General features: G+C 39.2%; 2 pseudogenes across 1 annotated transcript in view; one reads left to right on the top strand and one right to left on the bottom strand.

Moving 5' to 3' along the window:
- LOC145480897 (uncharacterized) overlaps positions 1 to 16,976 on the top strand; it is a 250,346-nt pseudogene that overhangs the window by 124,321 nt on the left and 109,049 nt on the right. The window lies entirely within an intron of this gene.
- Positions 13,256 to 14,251, bottom strand: LOC145464438 (uncharacterized; annotated as a pseudogene).

Raw genomic sequence — 16,976 nt, 5'->3', positions numbered from 1 at the left:
GCCACCCCCTCCTTCCCCGGCAGGGTAACGTGTTACGTACGGAAGTAAATTGTCTAGTTTGATCCAAGCTGATATGTGCAAATTAACCAAAGAAACAATTCCTATTAAGGCAACTTACAATTCCTTTGTTATGTTCATTCTTTTCTAAATGCAGACGAGAAAGCGGTCCAACAGCTTTTAAATTAATTATTCCATTTTCTTGTGGACTCTTGATGGTAGGTTCGAGTTTCAATATCAAGTCATGAAAGAATAACGTGCTCTTACAACAAATGAGGCAACTTGAGAGGAACTGATATCGCTCGATCTGATTTTAATCCTTCATTTACATTTCAAGACAATTTAAAAGTCTGTGAATTTGCTGCTCACATCAGTAACTACATAATGTAGTTTGCACGTTGTAATCCCTGGCATTCTTCTTCCTTTCTCATGCGACAGATCGGCGAATTAAAAACAAAACAGCTTCGACTTTACGATTTATTTAATTCTCGCTTCGTGATTTTATGAACACTTAAACTAAATATTATTGTCAACCGAAAAGGGAAACAATTCCAGTTTCTAGCTACTTAGCAAAGTAGAGTTCCCTTGCAAAAGTGAAAACCACGAATTGAACATTCGGGGAATCCCGAAATTTCGAGAGAACAGATGTTGCTATCACACATACGTATGACTGCTTGCAGGATGAGTTTTAAATATAGCGGGATACGGGATGAAACTACATTACAGATTACTGCTAGCTGAGGTTTTGATTCGGGATCTTCGCGTCTTAACCAATATGCCATACAATTATTTGAAGAGGTTTTCGTGTTATTCCGAATGAGAAGGATGGATTTTGAAAGTGTTATCATCAGAAGCCGAAATTATACATTGTTTGAAATAAAATGACGACTAACTTACCGTTGTCCAATTAAACAGCCTGTGTACAGCCTTCCGCCGTCCTCAAGAAAAACTTGAAAGCGGGGGACTTCTACGTGTTACTGGTAACAATTTTGTTGATCGCATAATTTAATGATCCATCTGTAAAACCATTTCAGTTTCACAGTATCTGACGTCACAAGCGGAAACAACAAAAGAAATCTCTTTTTTGTGTTCACAGAATTTTTTTAAAAAAAAAGCACTTGGAATAATTTCGCCTTGACCAATGCATACTTTTGTTAATCAATCTTTTAAATTTCAAAGTATTAAATGACAATTCGCTTTAGAAACGTCTGATTTCGCAATCCTTTGCGGGACGGTTACTAGGGACAAGACTGTGAGATCGTTTCCAAAGTGGCTCATCTCACATACACGGAAGATCGTAAATTTATCAGTCACTACGTCAAATGGTTTTCACGATTTGATCAATGCTATTCTTCCTCAGGATGTCACATAAAGGCCACAAAATAAGAGATAAGTTGTACTTACCACTATGAGGTTCGCATTAAAAAGGGTCGAAAGTGAAAACTACGGAACACTCGACGCCTTTCCCGAAATTCCGAGAAAAGGGATGGCATATTACGCAGGTGTTTGGTTGAATTCTGGATGGGCTTTATTTCGAGGCGGGACACGGAATTAAACTTCTTCGTTTTTAGTAGGGGTATTGAATGGTCCCATTCAATTTAAAAGTACTCGCAAAATTTAGCCATTGCTCGAACTGCTCGCAAAAATTAGATGAGTGCTAGATGCTAGCTTGCTCGTGCTCGAAAACGTTTTACAGCTGCTCCCATGCTCGGATTCTTGTTCAAATTCTCCGCCGTGTAGCGGAAGCATAATTTGCATCTTGGAACCAAAATTGACGCTGGAAACAATGTTTCCAGTTTTGTGGAACTGGGAAACGTTGCGGAGACATGCGCGCGCTATGAATGCTTATGAATAAATACATTCTGGAAACATGCTTCCTCGTACGTTTTATTAAAACTGACGTCGACGCGCGTAAGAATTCTTCGCGAAAGGCACCCGCAAAGGTAGAAAGTAACCTAGAGACATGAGGACGTGAGGAATATTACTATTACTAATCGACCTTCAGAGTACAGTTGTCAGATCTGTATGGCTGCCATTGGTTGGATCCTAGAAGTCTCCAAAGGAATTGTTATTGCGTTGAATCTTTTTCAGTCAATGAGCTTGAAACCAGTTTGCCGATGATCGAGTCGGAAACTCGAAATGCGTGTTAAATTGCTTGGTGCAAAATAACGTTTCCTTTTAATAAAGGAGAGATTCCGGCTTGTGGAAATTTTACGAAGTGCTCGTTGCTCGCCATTCGTAGTTGCTTAAGTGTTCACCGCTTGCAAGGCAATTTTGATCACTGGACGTGCTCGCAAAAATAAACGCACTGCTCGCATACTCGCAAAGAACCTGATTCTATACCCCTGTTAGTGAACTCTACGGTGTCACTAAAATGATCTGTAAGAAGTGGATATTAGTTCAAGGAGCAAAACAGATGTCTCTAGAGGCCGCCTGCAATAAAATTCTCCTGATTTTTTACTTGATATTCTCAGTATCTCCCTCCTCCCAGCAGGGTATCGCAATAGGCATGATTTTCAACTGTCTAGTTTTATATATGGTCGACACCTGAGTTTTCAATCGAACAAAACTGAAAGAAGTTTTCTAATGCAGCTAAATCAAGCTATATAAGAAACAAAAAATTTAAGTTTCATCGGTGCGTAATGCTACTTGTACAAAGCATCCAAAAACCATTCTTTTTTTTTGTCCTTTGTTGTTCCGTACAATGAGGCCAGTGTTTATGGAGCCTCTGTTTGTGGCCGAAAGAAACTTCCGTTGAGAATAGATTAACGTTCTACTTGGGGCTGAAGGTGAACAGTTTTTTTTTTCTTTTTTTTTTTTGTCAAAAAGCGCGCTCTTGATTCACTGCCGTGTATTCTCAACTCAGAATGTGGGAAATTCAAAACACCAGTTGGGAGGGATATGTAGCGTTTCTCAAGGCAGGTCACTAATAAACTGCGTGCAGATTAGTGCTGGCAAGAGGATTTGATTTGGAGACTCCTTTCTTAATAAATAGGCTATATTATTACATAACGAGGTTTTGGCGATATCCCGAATAAGCAAAATGGGTATGGTGATTGTTATTTAGTCAAACTTAAAATTTAACATTGTTTGAAACAAAATAATGACTAACTTACCGTTGCACGATAGCCTGTTTTCAGCCATCTGCTCTGCTCCATAAAAACTGCAGAGGAACGCTCGTATTAATTAACATTATTCATCCATTAAAAAATTTCAGTTTCAGAGTATGTGACGTGCCTAGTGGAAACGAAAACTGAGTTGTTGTGTTCACGTGATTTTGTTAGAAGGCCGTTTATGACATTTATAGATATAGCCGACCTCTCCCGTAGTAACGTCGTCATGACCAATGCTTGTTTTTACTTTCATACACTTTCATTAATCGAATTTCCTAGTATAAATTGCAAATCTTACTTCATAGTTACGTAAATATCAAGAATTCACGTTGAGGTTTCTAAAGACAACTCTCGAGACTTTTATCAGTTCGACCTATAATATGCAAACCACTTCATTCATTCTGAACAGTTTCCAAACGTGACACAGTGAGCCGCAAACGGTAGATCAACCAATCAATCATGATTGAGGTGTTTAGGATGACCGTCAAGCTGAAAACGAGAAATTGAAATTCCCCTTGCAACCAAAGGAAAAAAAATCTAAGGTGTGTTGCATCCTTTGGTATCTTCATTCCTTGCTAAATAAGGAGAAGAAAGCGGTCGAATAGCTTTCAAGAACATTTCTATTTTGTTTGTGGATTCCTTGACAGAAAATACTTAGACATAGAAAGAGAAAAGTGCTAGACAGAAAAATAAGGCAACGTAAGAAAGTTGATAATGCTTGACGCTGTGTAACTCTTCATTACCATATTCCGTAAAACCCAAGAGATTTTCATTACAACAATTGTTGGACGAGGTTGAGCAAAATATCGTGATTTGTCAGTGGCGAGCAGATCAATTATCTGCCGCAGCCAAGTGGAGGCTGTGGTGTTTATTATCCTTCAAATATTTTTCGCCATACGCACAGTTTTGAAAATTGGGGAATATCACTCTGAATTTCACCAGTTTTAGCTGGGGAATATTTTTAGTAACGTATCGCATTTGGAGCAATATAATTGTGCGACAGCGAAAACATTTGATGGATCATGATTTGTGATAACCAAGTTCAGTAATAGTCCATTTCCGAGTTGCCTTGAGTCTCGATCTCCATCAAAGCGAGGCCTGGTGCCCAACCATTCATATGAAAACAAGTTTACTTTGCAAGTGAATGAAATCTCATTTTCATTTTAAAGTCGCACACGTTTTAACTCGTTTCGGATCTTCCGTTACATAGAAATTTATTTCACCCAATGATCGAAACACGGTAACTGAAAATAACAAAATTACAAACACGGGAATGAACATAAAATAACTAACAACGACCGAACATGAAGAATGCAGAAAAGTGGCAAAGCGAAATAAACGAAGAAACTTACAAGACGAATGTGAAAAACCAAAGACGAACCGAAAACCAGAGACGCTCGTAGTACCCAATGACGATACTAACTGAAATAAATTACACGCAAACCGAACTTATAGAGTATGCAAATGAACATAACATGTACAAAAAGGGCACAAAACAAAAGAAACTAATTACGCAAAACTTAACACCAAACACGAAGCAAGAAGCACGAACAAATGTCACAAACTCTGGCGCCTACAATCACGCTGGTGTAGGCCGTGAGTTTAGGTCACATTCCACAGGTCAGGATTACAGGTCACACGTACATATCGAATACTAAGCCGAAAAGTGTTTCGCCGATTTAAAACCGACGATAGTTAACTGGGCTTTTTGAACCTGCCGTAATTTTTTTAATCAAAAATACAAAGATTTGTGTTTTGTTTTGGATGCGGTAAAATTTTCATTAAATTTTATCCAGATTTTGAAAGCTCCAATTATGCTTTCATTAAATCCAATGGTCAGTGTGCATGTTAGCAGGTGAAATGTTTTTTTTTTGGTAAAATCTGTTTCCAACCTACATTAATCTGCTTTAACCTGTAGATAGCAATTTTAGCAATAATCTGAATTATTTTGAAGTCCAATAAATTGTTTATAAATTATGTTCAGGTTGAAACAAATCAGCTTAGGTTGGAAACAGATGTAACCCGAGAACCAATTTAACCTGCAACATATACAATCACGTTTCAATAACGTATGGAAATCAATATTTTTGCATTGTTTACAGTGTGCAGTTACTAATAGAGAGTTAAATTTTAGTCATATTTCCATGTGTATGTAAATGTATTGTATTGATGAGTTGCAATGTGACAAAATACAAATAACTTAATTGCAGGGTTGGAGGCCACTGTAACCATGTTTTTGCCTTGTTGTACCTGCTAAATCATTGGAGTATGTTGGGGATCACGGAGATCCCAGCAGATCAAAATTGTACAAGTGTGCCGCAGCAGTGGCACAAGCCACGAGGTGCCAGTATTGAACCAGAACCAGTAATGAAATGTACCTTTGTCAAAGCCTCGTCTGACCAAGGTGGCAAGCGAAAACTGGCTCCAGTAACTTGTAAACTTTATGATGCAAGGGGTAAACATCTCAAGTTAAATGGGTGGAAGCAGCAAGATGTGATGGAAATGTGTCATTACCTTTCAAATGAAGAAAAACATTCCCCTTTTTCATACCTGATCAGTGATCAGGAATGTTCAACAGCTACACATACTGTTTTTGGGAATGTCCCTCTTGGTTCAACTTTAGGGTATCAACTGACTGATTTAAAGGAAACCAATACAACCTTTGCTTTTTATAAACCAAACAATTGTGTAACACTTCCAAGGGATCAGCAACCACAGGGGTTTTGGTTTTTCCCAAGATTCCAATTTCTAGTGCATGCAGTCAGCCATTTATTCCTCCCAGTAGCTTTACACATACAATGTCGCATCCAATTTTGCAAAGCATTAGCATAAACATTGAACGAGCTTGGGACCTTCAGATCAACACTGTTAGTCAAGCTCAGGAGCCCACATGGTTTGAAGAACGTAAACTTCGACTAACGGCTTCAAATTTTGGGAAAGTACTTCATAGAAAAAAAGATCCTACAGACCATTTCTTAAAAGTATTTTTGAAGCAAAGGATCTTTCAAATGTAGCATCAATTCGTCATGGAAAACAAAATTAAAAAGTAGTTAGATCTCACTATGCAAGAAAAATGCAGAAACACTTGCATAAGAACTTTACAGTATATGACAGTGGTCTTGTTGTTAACCCCACCCACCCCTACCTTGGTGCTACCCCAGATGGTAAGGTGTTTGACCCAACTTCTGACCATTCCTTCGGATTACTAGAAATCAAGTGTCCCTACACTTGGAGGAATCACACCATGGAAGCAGCATGCGAGGATAGAAACTTCCCCTGCAGTATGGTTGATGGAGTCCCAAAGCTTAGAACTGATGATAAACAGGGTTATTATGCACAAATCCAGGGACAACTTGCCCTTAGTGGCTTACCTTGGTGTGACTTTGTAATATATCTGTCAGGATCACGTAGTCTTTTTGTACAACGTATTAACTTTGATCCTACCTATTGGAACAATACACTGTTACCTAAATTAACCATGCTTTATTTTAAGCATTGCATTCTATTCTTGAGCAAAGAGAGGGAAACATCTGTTAATCCATGTGAACAGTCACTTTGCCACACCTACAGTGTAGCCCATTGAGAGTAGTAACTGTTAATACTGCATCAACATTAATGCACCAATTGAGGCTCCTTTGAATGGAAAAGCAAGGAAAACAAGTGTATTTGTTATTGTTGCAAACAAGGGCATTACTTAACTTTCCCTGGTAGCATTAGGTACAGGGTATTTTATCTCACGTTTCTGTCACTGTTTTGTTTTGCAAGTAGATCTTGATTTTTAAGTTATTCTTTGACTTCCTCAGCTAAAATAGGATCCATAAAGTTTGAGAGCAAACAGCACACTGTCCAAGTTGATTTATGGTTCCCAGTGAGCTGATTGGGAGTCTACTGTTGAAAATAAGAAAACGCCTGACCTTCCCAATGGCTCTTTCAACATGAATCCTGTGTTTAGCTATTGTTTGTGTTCTTATGACTTCATTTTCATTAAATTGAGGTTTTTCTTTTAAAAATGGAGGAATGTTAAGTTAAAGTCCGATTTTCTGTAAGTCTCCTCCTATGTCAAACCCCTTGTCAGCCATTATCCTGTCACCTTCCAAGATTTCTGATACTTCCTTTTTTCTTGACAGTAAATCGAGAAATCCGCTCCTAAAAACTATCTGTTTGTCGGATATGGACCCTGTGTATAGCTGTGAGACAAACATAAAGCCTCCCATGGAATCGACTCCTACCAGGGATTTCAATGTATTTGTAGATTTATAGTTTGAATAACTCTAGGACTGAATAACAAGGGAGGATGGACACTGAATTTTTAATTCAGTACAGTCAATTATAATAATGTTTTTGGGATAATCTTCCTTGAACCTTTTGGGCATGTTTTCTAGGATGACGTTCCTGTGAGGCCAGATCTTCAGGGTGCCAAGTTGTATAAACAACAGATTTAACCATGTAATAAATGTATTTGATGTTGTTGCTTCTGCGACATTAAATCTCATTGCTAAGTCAAGATTGGTCAGGCCTAAACGAAGCTTCATCATAACTAGTAAAAACTCGTCTTCCACAGATAGAACATGATCTCTTGAAGAACCAGGATCAGCTTCTGGTTCCGAGCTCCCATCATCATCACTTTGTGATTCTTGATCAGAGTCGAATAACAACGACGTATCAATTTTGCGCTCTTTGCTCGCCTTCGTGTTCCAGTATGTGATGTGCTTTCGATGACCACTAGGGAGAACAAACTCAAGTACCCTTCGAAACTTTTCATAACTGGAAAACCCAGTTAAATGGCTAAAATATTTCTTTTCATTACCTCTTCTGTGCACTAGATCTCTCAAAACACTCACCGAGAACCTATGCTCGCAAAGTATCTCAATGTTTGATTGAATGGAACGCGAGACAAAGCTCTCCCTACCAGTTTCGTCGTATTCTACTTTACCCTCGGATGCCGTTTCCGTTAATTCCGATTCTAGCAAAAGATTCACCTCCTCGATCTTTCTTCGTTTTTCTGGTAATGATCGCTCAGGTGTTTGTTTAGTCCAGCTAAAAATTGATGGACAAGCGCCGGCTCTCAGATACCTTTTATTAGCGTGAGGGTTTACGAAATCTTCCTCTCGGAAGTGAACTGAACAAAGTTTTGAATATTTCGTGACCGCAAAATCTTTCTTCGTGTCTCTTTTTATCCTAGAGATCCAAACCTACAAGGTAAACAGATTAAATTACAGGTCCACATATAACACAAATTTACGCGATCGAGCGATCAGGCTACATGTGTTCACCTTGAGGAGTTTCTTGTCCTCTGGAAATCCATGCCAAGATAGCTCTTCCATAGTTGAGTTGTTGTAGCAATCATAAGCACAACAGTAGTGCACCATTTTGAACGAAAACAAGCGAAATTACGTCGAAAGAAGAGAACGTATCCTAACTCCGCGGTCTCTCGCTGCAATTCCTTTGCAAACACGAATGTTTGTTTACCCAACTTGGGGTAAGTCACGTGTTCACCCTATGACGTAACAGTCTAAAGAGGTCTATTACGCATGAGTGGAATATTATTTACAGCAAAACACATTTAGACGGTATTACGCATGAGCAGACCATTATTCGTAGACAGTTATTTGCAGGTCACGTTGTGGGTTCTCGGCCAATGAAAAGGAAGAAAAAAATGCATGGAATAATAATAAATGTAGTTTGCATGATTTGATTGATGAAATTCTTCCTTATTTCTATCGCAACAAAACCATGACATCGTAGAACCAGACAGTTAATCTTCGCTTTATGATTCAATGAATTGTGTAGAAAAACAAAAGTAAAAAGTGTTGCAACATGTAATGGCTTTTCAAAGAATTGCCTAAACTCAGTGATTGTTAATGAAGTAACTTGAGGAATCCCAACTGATAGGAGGCACACCAGTTGACTACTTACAAGCGCGGCCAAGGAGTTGAATATGGGACTAGAAAAAAATACACCAGTCAATGTCTCTCCTTCTCAGAGGTTACTGATGTATTTACCTGGAAGCCCGCTTCGGAAACCAGGGCAGGGATAATTGGAAGGCCCGCGGTGCATGACGCGCCCTCCTTTCTAACATACCCTCCGGAGCCGCTGAAAAAGTGAGCTAGTTAATTGTCATCTGGTTTCGAGTCCTAAAACATCAAGTTATAATTAAAACTTATCAAGGTCTTAGTTTCGCTTTAGTGAAAGTCTCTTTCATTGCCCTGGGCTTTCCTGATTTGGCTGTCGGTAAAAGCCAAAATTAAAGAACAACACTAAAAAGAGAAAATGTCCCGTAAATCTAGAGAAAAAAAACTTCAATTATTATTAAATGCACGTCTTTTAATCAGTTCAAAGGAACTCTGTACAATGCCCGTACTTGCTAGTGTAAACACTCGCATTAGCTACTTTATTTACACCTCTATTTAGTTACGTATTATTTATTAAGTTATCCCTTATCACCTACCCCACTAACTTACTACTTAACCCATTTCAATGGTTTGGTTGCCAACTCGAAAGCGTCCGCTTCCTTGGCCACTACAGACTTCTTTTGTTTCTTTGTTTTGCTGTTTGTTTGTTATTTAATACGACAAATTATTGTAATTAAAACAATTGTGAAAACCTGAACTTGCACTTGAAGCTACTTAAACACTAAAAAATGAAGTCAAAGCTCTGTGCTCTGGTCGTGCGGTGCATCTTAGTCAATGATACTTCGAGAAAAATAATTGGTTTCCCTAACTATCATCAACTGTCATTTACATGATCAACCGGCGCAAAGAAGTTTGCGATAACTATAATCGACGATAGTTTATTTTAAGCTACCTCTAGCTTCTACTGCCATGCTTCTGCCGCGTTGGTAGTTTTTAAAATAGCAGAGAACGGTTAACATGAGAAATCTTGGGTGATCTTGGGTAGAGAACAAGATGCTTTGAAGGCAGGGAGCTTGTAGACACCACCCCTACCAGGGATACATTGGGACTTACAGAGCATCAGCAAACTGGAGATCTGGGGAGCCTGAGTTTTTGACATAACCGATAAAGGATAGGAGGGGGAGGGATAACCCTCCTGAGGAGAAACTATATCTTGAGTACTTGCTACTGACTACTGACTACTCACTGCGCTACGGAACAATGGGCGAAGTAGTCCCAACCGTTCTTTACCGCGACCGCATTATTGTTATTTTAAGTTCGCTCCGAGTATTGTTATGAAAATATTGTAAATCGCTCGCTTCCGAGCCCTTAAGATGTAATTTGGTTTAGTAATGGGGAACTTGTGGATATCAGTTTTGTTCACCAGTTTATTCATTGTTAGGATTTAGAATGCATGTAATCGCTTTCAAGAAATATTGTGACCAACAGAAAAATATGGAAAAGCCAACAGTAGCCTCTTTTCAGTTAACAACTAGAAACCTTCAGTTATTGTTCTACTTTGTACGTTGCCGATTCTTTGTACACCTGAACATGTGCAACGCCGTTTCACTAACTTTCATTTAGAAAACAAATAGTTCATTATCGGGTCATTTGAGTTTCTTTTCATTATTAAAATCTACCTTCCGTTTCCTCGGGAGCTAGCCAGCTGAACTACATTTCAGTAACAAAGTTTTATTAGTTTCCTCGGAAGTTAGCCAGCTGAACTATTTTTCAGTAATGAAGTTTTATTACTTTCTATTCATGGGATAATTTTCCGTTCCTATCCGTAACACCAATTCAGAATTTCAAATTAAGCATCTCACTCTTAATTTCCTAAGTTTGTTCTATCTTAATTTCAACCTGTGAATTTTAATCTTAAGCTCTCTATTTTTTAATTTTGAAAACTTCGTGTTGTTGATTAGATTTCGCTATCTTAATTAAGACTGAATTTACCAGAGGACCAGGCAGGGGTAATACATGCCATCTCTCCAATTTGGATGAAACTTTGCCAGATTGAAGGGACCACCAAACAACTCTAAAAGATAAGGGTTGCCGGCTCTGCGATTTTTCCATTGAGAGTTAGACCACCCCCCCTGTTTTTTTTTGCCACAAATCCCAAAAATTGCATTAAAATAAGCATCAAATTTAGACTCCACTCCTGGTTACAATATACAATGAATTTTATTGCCATTTCACACAAATAAGGATTGGACCTATCTTAGCTCAAAACACGAGTTTCAAGGGATTTGAAGTGACAGGTGCCAATCAACAGTTGTCATTGCATACCTATGTCACGCAAGATTTAGCAATGAGGCAAATTAGCTAGAATTCTGACTCAAATATCGCTTAAGTCCAACTTTGTTTTTGAAAACTAATTTTACCAAGGTTAAGAGCCACTCTGGGCCTGATGAAATCACGAATAAAATTTTTGACATCTGTTAGTTTTTGGTCACAAAGGTTGTTCAATCAACGTGACAAAAGACCAGTTTTAACAAAGAGAGAAGGGAGAAATCTAAGGAAATTAGATATTATAGAATTAATTAATTAACGTTGTTCCTACGTTAATGACATTAACAGTGTCTTTGAATATTATTTATGGCGGTTTAAGGTAACTGAACGCAAAAGTCCTCGCAATAATCTTTAAAATAACAGTGTATCACGAGCGTAACACCTGAATTCTATTCGTATGATCGAAATATGGGAATGAACTGCCCTGATATTTAGATTCTAAAGCATTGAGGTGTTAGAAGCGAGTTTTTACTGGGCATATCTTGTTGTTTTTATTGCTCTTAAAACCCTGTTCAAGCATTGCAGCTCAAGAACTTGACCTTGCAGTTTGTTATACACTTACTTCACACTCGGCATACGAACTCATCAATCCTAAGTCATATTCTTCGCTGAAATTATTGTTTGCGCTCACGGGCTAACTCTTGAGCTCACACATGGATATCTATTCCATTCTGAGTTAAAAAAAACCTTGAATTATTGATTTTCCCGCATCAGGCATGCAAATTAATCTTCCTGATCTTCAGATAACCCTGGGGGGGGGGGGGGGCGGGGGGGGGACTCCCATATGGAATGGACGGGGATGCTCGTCGTCTCGCTTAGGGGTGTGAATTTCGGATTTTGGTCTCGCTTAAGGTGTTCTGGGCAAAATGTCACTATTTTTAGCCGTCAAGGTCTCGTTAAGGGTTGCACGCGAAGAAATGATACTAGTTAAATGGTTAAGATGAAGACTTATCACAATACTTTTATAAACTACTTATAGGCAAAAGTATTCGATGATAAGGTCTTCGCCATCATTAAAAGTCACTGTACTTTTTATTTGTCTGTTTTATAAACTGATCTCTTTTAGGGGTCTGCATAAGCTTCGGCCACGCCCAGATTGGTCTCTTTTAGGGGTTAAATTCAAAATTTCCGACGAGCATCCCCGTCCACTCCATATGGGAGTCCCCCCCCCCTCCGGGCAGATAACATCGCCAATATAATTTGGAATGCGTGGGAACAAGAGCCGATGACCTTGGTCAGCGGTAAATAGATGTACCAAATTGATAATCGGTAGCTGACTTGCTAGTTAATATATTAACCTGAAAAGGGACATTGTGTTGTAAAAATGTCCAGAAAACTGTGTTGCGCGCAGTTCAGTGAATGTGCATTCACTTTATCGCAAGTTATGTTATGTAACTCGGATTAATTGCGTATGCGTGACACTTGAACTAGTCACGTTAAATAGCTTAGAACATCTACGGGCGGGATTTCCCTATTTATTCATCTCTATTTATAGATTTTCACACATCGGAAAGTTAAGTATGGCTTCGCTTTTTTGCTCGTTTGTAACTTTTTCGAAAGAAAAGTGCAAGATATCTCCAGGCTATCCGGGGGTCACAGAATATTTTCCCTTGACCTCTTGTAAAAAAGACATCCGGTCCCATCTGAGGACAGTCAAAGTTTCACAGACTAATATCCTCACAGAGAAGGATTTGATTCTCGCTCGCACGGGTCAGTTTAATGAAGATGGTACTAACATGACAATATGTCCGAGACACCGAGTTGAACATGGCATATTTTGGCGACCGATGAGAAAAGTAAGTAAGTAAGTAAGGAAGGAAGGAAGCGAGCAAGCAAGCAAGCAAGCAAGCAAGCAAGGCAAGGAAGGCAGGGAAGGCAAGGAAGGCAAGGAAGGCAAGGAAGGAAAGTAAGGAAAGTAAGTTAAGTAAGTAAGTAAGTAACCTTTATAATAATAAATAATAATAATAAATAAATATTTATATAGCGCCTATCCATGCCTGCTCTAGGCGCTGTACAATTCGCCAAAATGATCTGTACTAATCTTAATAATTAAAAATGTGCATTTAAGAAAGTAATAGAAAGTAAAAATCGCTAAGAATAATAAGTTTTCTTAAAAAGATGAGTTTTGAGTTTAGATTTAAAAGAACTTAGATTGTCACATGAGCGGATAGAAACAGGTAGACTGTTCCAGAGTTCAGGAGCGGAAACAGCAAAAGCTCGAGAACCATATGTCTTCAGGTGAAAATTCGTGGGGTTAAGAAGTAATAAGTGTGATGATCGGAGGATTCTGGAAGGTTGGTAGTACGCTACTAGATCTTGAATCTAGACAGGAGATTGTTGATGAAGAGCCTTAAAGGTAAGTAACATAATCTTGAATTTAATGCGTTCAGAAACAGGAAGCCAGTGTAATTCTTTCAGTATTGGGGTGATGTGGTCGTACTTTCGGGAACAGGTGATAAGTCGGGCAGCGGCGTTCTGAACAGACTGGAGCTTTTTTAAAGCACACTTCGGTACATTGTACAAAAGAGAGTTGCAGTGGTCGAGTTTGGAAGACACAAAAGCATGGACCAGGATCTCGGTGGTTTTCGTAGATAAGAATTTCCTTATCCTGGAGATGTTGCGCAGATGATAAGAGGCTGATTTACAAATAGAACTGATATGCGGAAGCATAGTCATGGTACTGTCAAATATCACACCGATGTTTCTAGCAAATTGAGATGGCTGAATTATGTCTTGACCAAAACGGATTGGTGGTAGAGACTGCTGCGGGTTGTGTTTCGAGTATAGATAAAGAAGTTCCGTCTTGTCCTTATTCAGTTTTAGCTTGTTAAGAGACATCCACTTGTCAAGATCAGACAAACATTCCTCAATTTTTCCAACTGAATAAGTTAATTCGACGTCGTTGTTTGTTGAAAAAGAGATATATAACTGAGTATCGTCAGCGTAGAAGTGAAATTGCATTTCGTGGTACCGTAGAATTAATTTTTTATTTAAACTCGATAAGTAATTAAACTTGCAGCTTGCGGGGTCGTGTGTGAATAAACAATAAAGAATAATTACAAAATAAGAATTAAAAAATTTACAATGTAAGATGTAATGATGTGAAGTTTATATGAAATAATTCCTATATGAACTGCGGTTGTAGATGAAAGTGAAGAATGATCATCGCAGTTAATTTTCCAATTTAAGCAATTGGAAAGAAGGAGCCCGAAAAAATCAGGGCTTCAACGGGATTCGAACCCGTGACCTCCGCGATACCGGTGCGATGTTCTACCAACTGAGCTATGAAGCCACACATTGGGAGCGAGGTCAATTAGTTGAGTTCATATCTTCCCGTGAGGAGTGAAATGATGTATCGCGGAGGTCACGGGTTCGAATCCCGTGGAAGCCCTGATTTTTTCAGGCTTCTTCTTTCCAATTGCTTAAATTGGAAAATTAACTGCGATGATCATTCTTCACTTTCATCTACAACCGCAGTTCATATATGAATTATTTCATATAAACTTCACATCATTTCACTCCTCACGGAAGATAGGAACTCAACTAATTGACCTCGCTCCCAATGTGTGGCTTCATAGCTCAGTTGGTAGGGCATCGCACCGGTATCGCGGAGGTCACGGGTTCGAATCCCGTTGAAGCCCTGATTTTTTCAGGCTTCTTCTTTCCAATTGCTTAAATTGGAAAATTAACTGCGATGATCATTCTTCACTTTCGTAAGATGTAATCTAGTTTACATAAAAATTTGCAGCTAATAATAATTACCTAATTATTAAAAATGTGCGTATCCTCTTCATGGGAATCGCAAGGGCAAGCCAGAGAGGGAAGCGACGTTGGAGATGAGCAAAGAAATCATGTCAAAGTGGAACACACTCGTTCCAGTCGGAGCAGGTAAGGGAGGAATATATACTTGCCTACCGCATTTTAAAATTTCACGATGCCCTTGGTTCAAACATAATGTCGGGGCCGTAACCTGAGTGAGGGATGGGTGGGGATAGGAAGTAATCAACAGAGTTTTATTGGGGAGGTTACCATTTTAAGATCTGAATGATGATTTATGAAAAAAGGAACGGTTTGAACTTCGGACGTAGCCTCCTACGCGGACGTTCTTTGGGCTCGTCACGTAATCTTCCGTCCCCTACAACGGGGAGAAGGAAGACTGCGAGACGAGCTCCAAGAATGTCTGCATAGGAGGCTACGCCCGAAGTACAAACCGTTCCTTTTTTATGAATCATCATTCAGATCTTAAAATAGTACCCATTTCAAGCTGAATCCCCCTAAACTAGTTCATTGTAGAGAGTGCTACCCAGGTGTCGTTCGCTTGGCACCAAAGTTTGCGTAGTCTGGAATCAGTAGATCCAGGCTCAAGATCAAGAATCACATCGATGGGATCATGGATCAAAGCCGAAATCTAGAATAAAACGGAAATTTTTTTTTTAACTAGGATCAGGAGTAGTTTCCAACTTACAGATCTTGTTACGAGGCCGCTAAATTATGCAAATGAACAGATGTACCAAGTTGGTCGCCCTGAGTGATATTTGTTTGGCCCAAAAGGGGCTATTATTCAAGGGATGCAATTATTTCTCATTATCCCTATATCAGAGGGTTAGCTACAACCAGGAAGAGGGCAACGAACAAGACGATCTCTGACAAGAACCATGGGAACTCAAAGCGCAACGCAAATACATAAAAATGTATCGTCGTGATAAGTGAATGCAGTAGTTTTGATTGCACAAGGACTCATTTTCTTTTGGTGGGGGTGGGCGTTATTTGAGCGAAAGGATATTCAAGAAAATGCGTTAATCACTGTACATTTTTCAAACTTCGCGTGTGTTGTATTTACTTAATGTTTGACTGTTTACAGGAATTTGCAAACTTTGTAGAAATGATCACCTTGCCGCGGTACGAGTCGTGAACCCAGGTGAAGATTCGTCCACGTTGCAATCTGAAGAGCCAGCTGTAACGCAATCTGAAGAGTTCACTAGAGCCCCAGAACCCATACACGATGTCCTCCCTTAATAACTGCACGCATCGAGTGATTCTGGAAGTCAGCTGGAGGTATGTTTCGCATTGCTGCCTTGTCGATAGGATCTTTAAAACAATCCAAAAGGCAGCGGACTCCAGCTGTGAATAAGGTGCACATAACCAACGCAACACTCACTGCAGAGTTTAAAGTACTTCATCTGTTTCCCCAAGGAAACCTTACCGGAAGCTTGCCAGATACAATGTCATCGAACATTGCACTGAGTTATTGATTATTTACCTACGAGTTATTAATTAGATATTCGTAAGCACACTCTCTAAGGTACTACAAATAAGAACACTGACATTCCGTTCTTGGTGTACAGCTGCAGCCTAATTAGTCTGGTTAACCAATTTGGTGAGTTTGAGGACGCAAGCTGGGGCCTGGACACTAAACGCCGGAATCGTTAGGAAAAAGCTAAACCATATAACCTCTACTAGCCGTGAAGATACACACAATCTCGTAAATTCTAGAATTGAGCCTTGTCCTGTCAAGGGTAGTCGAATGCAACGCAAACAGATATGCTACAACGGAAGTTTAGTGTTCCTGACTTTTTAAATGTAAGGTGGTCAGTTATAAAATAAGGAAAGATCCGTAGCTATTTTTAGATTCATAGTCTAAAGAAATGTTTCCCAGAAAACCAATCAGGCTCCCGCTGAGGTTCCT

The sequence above is a fragment of the Orbicella franksi genome, chromosome 1 (genome assembly GCF_964199315.1).
Source record: "Orbicella franksi chromosome 1, jaOrbFran1.1, whole genome shotgun sequence".
Taxonomy (NCBI): Eukaryota; Metazoa; Cnidaria; class Anthozoa; order Scleractinia; family Merulinidae; genus Orbicella; species Orbicella franksi.
The sequence above is the reverse complement of the archived record's forward strand: the minus strand, read 5'-3'. Positions and strand labels throughout refer to the sequence as shown.